The following is a 7,878-nucleotide window of genomic DNA, read 5'->3' on the forward strand; positions in this document are numbered from 1 at the left end:
TATATATATATATATATATATATAATCTAACACTCTAATTCCAATATACACACACATCCTCTTTGACTCCTTCTCTCTCTCTCTCTCTCTCTCTCTGTCTATCTATCTCCCTCTCACTTTCTCTCTGACTATACACACACACACACATACACGCACACGTCCATGTACATGAGGAAAATACGCAAACTGGGGGTAAAATAAAGAGTGAGAGAAAGAAGTGGAGATCGGCTTGACAGAAAGAAAGCGCAGAATCTGAGAAGCGTAGTCATTGAGTAGAAGGAAATGGAAATCTTTCAACGTTCCAAGCAAAAATTTCTTCTTCAAGACTTGGACAAAGAACAAAAAAAAATACACCTGGCTAGAGAGACAAATTTTATGCACGATATTAAAGAAGCATGATTGGAAAGAGAGAGTGTGAGAGAGTGATACATATTATAACTATTTTATTTTGTCATTCGTTGCTTGTTAGAATATTTCATAATATAAGCGCAGTAATATGTATGTTAATGCTCTTTTTCCACATTAGATGTGTGTGTGTATGTGTGTAAATATCTATCTACCTATATATATACATATGAACATTTATGTATATGTATTTATATATATATATATATGTGTGTGTGAATATATTTATGGATATATATATATATATACATACACACACTCACACACACATATATATATAGATATATATGTATATATATACATATACATATATATATTTGTAGATATATATACATATATATTTATATTTGTAGATATATATATGTATGTATTCATATATGTGTGTGCATATGAAGGCATATATGTATATGTGGGTATGTGTGTGTGTATGTTTGTAAATAAATTATGTATACATACATAGGTGCATATGTGCATGTATGTGTTCATGCATGCATGTGTGTGTAACTATAATATGCATACATGCATACATACTTTTATACACACATACAAGCACATGCAGGCGCACACACACACATTCACATATAATTACATTCAAGATGACACTCAGGTATGCGTGTCTTCATAATCACATTCCTTGTGTCTGTGTTTCACTGCGCGTTTACTCCAAGACTTCTTTTATACACGTAAGTTTTTTTTAACAAAAGGTAAGTACGTATGTATATATGCATATGTTTGTACCTACGTATACATACATGCATATATAAATGAAGAACTCTGAGTATGCTAATGCAATCACATGCATGAACATAAGTCCATTTGCAACATGCTTATTCGGTGATATACACTTTTATCCTTGTACAAGCTGCATTGTAAAAGTGGGATTAGAGAGAAAATGATGTAATAATAGAAGAGATGCAGAAAGCAGTTAGTTATTTTAGATGTAAAAGGCTCTAAAAGAAATACAATAAGGAATTTCACAGCGTGACAAACACATCATTTGCCTAATTATAACTGGCGGGCAAACAATGTAATTGGGACAGCGATAACACATCTAAATTAGATAGAAATTAGAAAGCGATGAAGAAATTCCATGTTATCAGGTTTTTTATTTTCTTTTGTATGGTCTTGCATCTTCGTTTTATATGTCGTGTGTTTTATTTTGGTTTTGTTTCTCATTATATAATGTTGTGTGTGTTCTCTGTGGTTATCTTTAGAATTGATAGTAAATATAATGAAGATGAACTCGTATAGTTACGAGATGTATATCTCAGCATCTGCTGTTTAATCACTGCTTTTCTCTAATTTTGTTTCAGATTCAGATTTTGTCTTTTTTTTTGGGGGGGGGGGGGAGCTATAGAAACTACAAAAGCTTTAGTTCGCATGCGCAAGAAGTAATCAAAATTTTAGACCATGAATATTTTGTTTTACGATCACCTGAAGTACCAGGTTCAATGGATTAGCGTAAAAGTGGTTGAATATTTCACTAACAGTAATTCTTATAATGTAAAGTAATTAATGTTATTGGCGTGGCGCAGTGTGGCATGCCTGACAATTAAAATGGAAATCCAGTATATGCGACGGATTTCTACCTAAATTCAATACGATATGAGTTGATCCTAATTTATAGAAATGTCTACCTTTACAAGATTTCATGCAGTGGAATCGAATCCAGGGTTTTATATTTGCGAGACAAATTTCGTAAAACTTGTCATATTGCACATACAGATAGTTACACCGGAAAGAACGGTTCTCCATTCTTTCTTGCTAATGACATATAATAATATATCACTTCCTTTCGTCTTAAATACAGCGATTGAGAAACCAGACGAGGATCTCTCGTTGATAATTATAACTTGCCAAAGGCTTCGTGCTTTCCTTTACACTCCAAGATATCAAAACTTACTGGCGACCATAAACTTAAGTATTATGTTAGGTCAACTACAAGTGTAGCCTTCGTCTACTCGATCGCTGCTGACATAGGCCTACGCAAATAGCAAATAATAATTAATGACAAAGCCTCTACGTGGTCACTCGTTCTACTAGAAACAATAGTCAAATCTCACTTATTCCTCATTCTACAGTGTTAGAAAAGGATAAGGGAATGAAGCACTCCAACAGCCCCTGTATTACGGAAAAAGACAGTTTTGTCAGAGCGTGAACTCATTTCAGCACATGCCCACTCGACTTGATCTTAAACTGGGGTTTAACGAAAGCAACACCTGATAATGAATAAATAAATTACTTTTCTGTTATGATACCATTGCTTTTCAGATAATCCAATTCATCTTCAGAGGTAAAATATTTATTTTTACTGTGTACGTTTCGATTAGTTTCATCATAGATAGTCGTTCACATTTCTAGAAATCTGATTCGTACTACGGATGATGCAAACTAGGCAGAGAAGTTGTTAGTTTGAAAGTAAGGTTAATCATATAATTATCCATTTATGTATAAGTAATATTACATTTTTAGATTATTTAAATTTGTCTTACAACGAATGCAATCATATGAAGTTGATAACATCTGACATCAAAACCGATATCATGGATTGGATTAGAAGTAAATATATGTGTTGCCTCTTTCAAGATTATTTATTCGAAGTTTCAAACGGTGTATCGGAATCAATTATGGAATATTTCACTCCAAAGCTGTTAGTAACACGCTGTTTTGTACCATATATATGCTCAGTCATTGCCGACTACGATACATCGATGCTTCGCCTTTCATTAAGGTTCCTGGATGTTCTAGTTTTAATATCTATATACATGCATAGATGGAGGGAGAGAGAGAGAGAGAGAGAGAGAGAGAGAGAGAGAGAGAGAGAGAGAGAGAGAGCAATTCTAACAACACACCTCAGAGATGCTTCGGTGAAGTTAAACTTACCTAAAAGAATCTACAATTTAATGACTGCGAAATTGGATCTCACAAGGTTTCGAGGATGGTGATTCAGTTTTTCGATCATCAGAATTATTTCCTCATTGAAATGGAGTGTAAGTGGTTGAGTATTCCACAGACATGGGTACCCTTAACTTAATTCGCAGAATCTAAGTGGTAAAGTACGTGAGAGCTCTTAACATTTAAATTAGAAAAAGAATCGTTCCAACGTGCTTCCAATGAAGTTTCTCTCTACCCATTTCCATAAACTGACCCATGACAATGGAAGAAGGGACGCGAGATTTAACGCAGTAGAATCGAAACCAAGACTTCATGCTTGCAAAGCAGCCTTTTCAAACATTAGGCCAAGCTGTACCAATAGCAATTGCCTTTATGATATACGTACTGGCAGAACACAAAGCCACGCATTCGTAATTTTCGACGCCTGTTTATGAAATCGGAAAAGTGTGTTCATATCACAATCTGTCCTAACGACGAAATCAACACTTGAACACGCATATATGGATGCAGGTATACCCACACATACACACACAGATGTAAATGAATGCGCGTACATGTACACATACATGAATAAACGTGCGCGTGTGTTTGCGAGTGAGTGTGTGTGTATGTGTGTGTGTGCGTGTGCGTGGTGTAGAGTTGGAGGCGGTTGGCGTTTGGGTGTGCGTGTGTGTGTCTGGCTTCGGCTCAGTTTCATTCAGCAAATTCCACGCAGAATTCTTGGTGAATCAGATACGTTACCAAACACTTGCTACGTTGCAATACAGTCGGTGGAAATCCCACGCAATATGAGGAAACATAGATCTATGTGATTGTAGATTGACTTTCTTACAATAACTATTTCATGTGAGTCTGAATAACGGGGAATTGTGAAGTATTTTTTTTTTTAAATACCGCTTGTCTCACGAGAACATAAAGTAGATGAAAGACCTGGGGTGCATCATTAAAGTGTGTGAAATTGACCTGTAAGGAATCCTATAGTATATTGCTATCGACCATGACACAAATAACAACTGAATCTATGAATCTATCTATCTATCTATCTATCTATCTATCTATCTATCTATCTATCTATCTATCTATCTCTTATTTCTCAATCTATCTATCTGTTATCTATCAATCTATTTGTTTATCTGTCTCTCCACTCATCTATCTATCTATCTATCTATCTATCTATCTATCTATCTATCTATTTATCTATCTATATATCTATCTATCTATCTATCTATCTATCTATCTATCTATCTATCTATCTACCTATCTGTCTATCTATTCTTCTAGGGTGAACTTTAAACCGATATGTATATCATAGACTAGTCGCTAGGTCGAATACGTGTGACAAGACCTGTTGAGGTTGAATTTTTAATTTATTATAGAAATAAAATCAGTCCGACAGGCCTCCAAAATGTATCCCTCTATCCAGCTACAAAAACAAAGCCTACATCGGCATGACGTTATGTTAAAAACATTGACTTCTTTCAGATATTATACGATTGTATTGAACCCAGGTTCTCGAGATAGTAAAGCAATCTTCTTAACCGTTCGGCTCATTTGCGTATATATGATTTATGATATTAGCACTCTCGGAACGGGAATTATTAGTTTGTAATACGGACTGTAGTAATTGAATGGCAATTTATTTTATCGAAACCAGAAGATTAAAAGGTAGAGACGTTCTACTCCAGATTAGAACTCCGAATTAATGGGTTGCAACTCAGCTCCACACTTTGATATACTATGCATTTGAGATTCTACACCTTCGGATTCCAGCTGGCGGCAAATCTAATTACTGAATAGATTTCTTAGTTTCGAATAACTATGTGAACTGGATAATACTTGCCAATTCAGCTTAGAGAGAGGTCAAGCAATTGACATGAATGAAATAACACTGCAATGTTAGTTTTCTCTTCTGCGAAAAGACAACTGTTACAGGGTTTCAAGTACCGTTCACTTCAAGTTCCTATAACAAGAGTTGCACTTCATTTAATGATCATGTGATGAGCATGAAGGTCACACAATTCAAGCTCTCACTTCTCTACAATATATGACATTAGCTTTGCGTCAATTTGAAAATGAGACCATATACGCATTAATCATTTTTGTTCTATAGTTCTGCAGTCTAGAATGTTGACCCTCAAAATTTCTCTTGTCAACGAAATTATATTGGAAGAGTACTGCTGTGCAATTAAACGGAGTTCCCCCGCTAAGGTTGTAAATAAAATAAGCTACCTAGTCATTAGACACGTCAGATCGACAGAAGAAGGCAGATAACTAGAAAGTGAGGGAGAGAGGGGGTACAGAGATAGACAGAGAGAAAGAGAATTAAAAAGACATATAGTGACTGACGTATATATTGAACGAGTTATAGTGTAAATAACTTTAAGTTGATTTAGCAATATATCATATTAATAGTTTCCTCGCAATATGAAATAGAGTGTCGAACTAAAAAGCAAGAAGTATTGAATTACCTCATTTTGTAATCAGCGTTCAAATTCTGCCATTACCAAATATGGCCTTCATCCTTCCGTGATGGATATAATAAAGCCGGGTCAAGTATTACGACTTCATCGTCATAGTCTGCATACATACATACTCACACACACACACACACACACTCACAAACATATGCGCGCAAATGAGTGTGTGTGTGTGCGTCAGATGGCAAATGGAAGTATAATAGAAGATATCGCATTGAAGAAGCCCTCAAAGTCTTTCAAAATATCTCAGGTGAGGTTTTTCTTATACTCTCCCTGCTCTAAATGGCCACCATTGTTCTATGGCATTATATCTTACCGTTTTCCCTTCTTAAATAAGGGGAAATGATCATTGCAGATCTTAACGAAACTAAGAACACATCATAATGACTGATTATTATCTTTATAGCCAGAACCTATTTCAGACCTCATCAAGTTTATAGTACCATTAAAGCTCAGGTACAACCCCCAGGGGAGTATTGCAATACGAAAGATAACAGACTATCCCGTAACAGGCTATCACGCTGATTCCATCTAAGAATTAGGTTAAGTGTATACATATATGTGGAATGCCTAGCCGCATAAACGCTTCCGCAGGAGCGGGGAATTCAGTTAGAGAAACATTGCAATCCTCTTATCGAGCGATAAAAATCAACCATCAACATCACCACCATACTAACGCACAGGATTCTTTCCGAAATTTTTTCATGCGCTCGTCAACGCAGTCTCTGTTACTCTTTTACTTGTTTCAGTCATTTGACTGCGGCCATGCTGGAACACCGCCTTTAGTCGAGCAAATCGACCCCAGGACTTATTCTTTGTAAGCCTAGTACTTATTCTATCGGTCCCTTTTGTTGAACAGCTAAGTTACGGGGACATAAACACACCAGCATCGGTTGTCAAGCGATGTTGGGGGGGACAAACACAGGCACACAAACACACACACACACACACACACACACACACACACACACATATATATATATATATATATATATATATATATATATATATATATATATATATATATATATATATATATATATATATACGACGGGCTTCTTTCGGTTTCCGTCTACCAAATCCACTCACAAGGCTTTGGTCGGCCCGTGGCTATAGTAGAATACACTTGCCCAAGTTGCCTCGCAGTGGGACTGAACTCGGAACCATGTGGTTGGTAAGCAAATTACTTACCACACATCGACAATATTTTACGTTTTGACTTGATACTTCTCGAGGAATGTTCATAGATTCTGCTACTTTACGATGAAGACTTTCATTCTGAACAAAATGTTTTTTCCTGAAAATTTATTCTTCTACTGAATTGACCCACTATGTCGTGACCATGCTGTGGCATCACCTCCAATACTTTTAATAAATCACATCTAGGTTAATATTCATACCATCTGCCGCTTTCTTTATTTCCACCGCATTTGTCGAATAATTAAGCTACTCTTCAACGTAACTGGAAATATCCGCTCATCAGTTAGTTTACACCGTTAAACATATTCAAATACACACTCACGTTGTGTATTTCAACAGATTAAAAATCCTGTTTCCCAGGATACAGTTTGTTTATAGTAATTTATTCATATATCATCCCCTATGTATTATATTATCTTATTATATATTTTGTATTGAAAATGTTGCATAGTTATTATTGTGTTGAATGTATCAAACAATGCACATATTGTTTATATTTTACATGAAATAATGTGACTCCTAGCCTTTGTTATAATGATACATTTAACAACGGTTAGTCAAATAATGGAGTTTACATATACAATATGTATACGGCTACGTAAAAATAAAACCAAACATTTCCATTTTATAGCTATTTTAAAAATCACTCATCTACTTATGGAAGATCAATTTTAACAATATAATAAGACAAAGCTTGCGTTCCAACAAAGAGTTCTTTACATTGAAATGTTTTCAATAATGTTATTTTGTTAGAAGACGAAAAAATTGATGCATTGATCCTTCTCGTGCAGATAAGAACCGAAGTTAAGAGGTTTCAAATACCGTTTTCCGCGCTCAGGATGTATTTATATTTTCCATAAGATGTATAATATATATATATATATATATATATATATATATA

This window comes from Octopus bimaculoides, chromosome 3 (assembly GCF_001194135.2).
Source record: "Octopus bimaculoides isolate UCB-OBI-ISO-001 chromosome 3, ASM119413v2, whole genome shotgun sequence".
Classification (NCBI taxonomy): domain Eukaryota; kingdom Metazoa; phylum Mollusca; class Cephalopoda; order Octopoda; family Octopodidae; genus Octopus; species Octopus bimaculoides.